Genomic DNA, 1,697 nt, shown 5'->3' with positions numbered 1-1,697 from the left:
CTCTTTTGTATATGATTAAATTTTTTTTTAATTGTTTTTTATTTTTAAACTTTACAAATTGTATTAGTTTTGCCAAATATCAAAATGAATCCGCCACAGGTATACATGTGTTCCCCATTCTGAACCCTCCTCCCTCCTCTCTCCCCATACCATCCCTCTGGGTACGATTAAATCTTGATGTAACTTGAGCCAACGTTTTGGGGTCAAAGTGTATTGAATTCCTCCCAGCGTTGGTCTTGGAGGCAGAAGCTGTCTTTCTGATGAGCTAAACCAAAGTTAAGCTAGTTAAGGCCCTTGTTGAATAAGTGACAATTGGTAATCTCTCAGAATTTCAGGGACCTAAATAAATCGAGGGAAGTACACGAGAGTTCAAGTGAAGTCTTGTCTCATAGAGCCTGACAGTTGAGCATCACGTAACTGGGACTGACAGTACCAAGCCATGAATTATTCCTGCATAATGATGCCCTTCCATTTGAAGACAAAACCTGTCATTACTTCATCACTCTTCTGTGTCTTATTTATTCTGGGGGTGCTCTGCACAATCCATGAGGAAACATTTTCTTTTTCCCCCATGGAGGACTGCTGCCTCCATCGGGTGAAAATAGTCCTCTTCTAATCAAAGAACTCACAGTCGATTATCCCCAGAGTGATGAAAGTTCCTGGAGATCACTGTAGGGGGATCAGAAGGAAGGAAATCTGCTGTCTCTCCTTGATTCACTAGCTCTGCTTTTGCACCTTGCTGGAGGGTGTGCAACCTCTTTCCAAGAAGTGACTCCTTCTGATTTCCCCAGACTGTTGATGGGAAAAGTCAGAGACCCATCAACCAAGGGCACTGCTTCTAATTCATTTTGAGGGGCAGTCAAGGGCATTGCCTCTAGGTCACTGGGGGCCTTCTGAGAGGAGACTCCGGCTGTGGGAGCACCTTTGGAGGTTCACAGGGGCCACCTGGGGACCTGGCCAGGGCAGGGTTGGCTCGGCCCTTCCTTCTGGGGCCCCTCAACATGATGTTTCATTTGGGTCCTTTTAGTTTTGATAGACTCAGTGTGTGAAGGGAACCTGCAGGCTTATACCCAGGCTGTGCATTTTGTCAGTGAGGCAAATTAAGTGCTTCTTAGGTGGGTGTTTTAGGACGAGCACTGGAAACTCCTGGGTCCCCTAGTAAGTAAAACTGCTCCTGACTGGCTAGTGCCTTTCTGCTTCTGCTTCTCGCTGGCTGGGAGCTTGATGTCTTAGTCCATTCAGGCTGCTATCACAAAATACCAGACCAGGTTATAAACAACAAGCAGTATTTCTAATAGTTCTGAAGTCTAGGAAGTCCAAGATCAAGGCGCCTGCAGGTTTGGCATCTGGCAAGAACCCCCTTCCTGGTTCATAGATGACTGACTTCACTGTACCCTCATGTGGAGGAAGGGGTTTGTGAGCTCTCTGGGGTCTCTTCTATAAGGGCACTAATCCCATTCAGGAGTGTGCCACCCTCCTGAACTAATCATCCCAAAGTCCCCACCTCCTGATGCCTTAGTTCAGTAATGTTAACATAGGAATTTGGGGGGAAATAAACATTCAGACCACAGCCCCTGGGAATGTTATCAACTCTCCCTGTGGCAGGAAGGTGATACTATCCATGTTCTAGTGCTATTGTGGGGAGCCAGCAATTTAACACATAAAAGATGCACAATGCTGGCACAGTCAGAAACTCC

The sequence above is a fragment of the Bos indicus genome, chromosome 13 (genome assembly GCF_029378745.1).
Source record: "Bos indicus isolate NIAB-ARS_2022 breed Sahiwal x Tharparkar chromosome 13, NIAB-ARS_B.indTharparkar_mat_pri_1.0, whole genome shotgun sequence".
Lineage (NCBI taxonomy): Eukaryota > Metazoa > Chordata > Mammalia > Artiodactyla > Bovidae > Bos > Bos indicus.
This window is presented reverse-complemented; position numbering follows the sequence as displayed.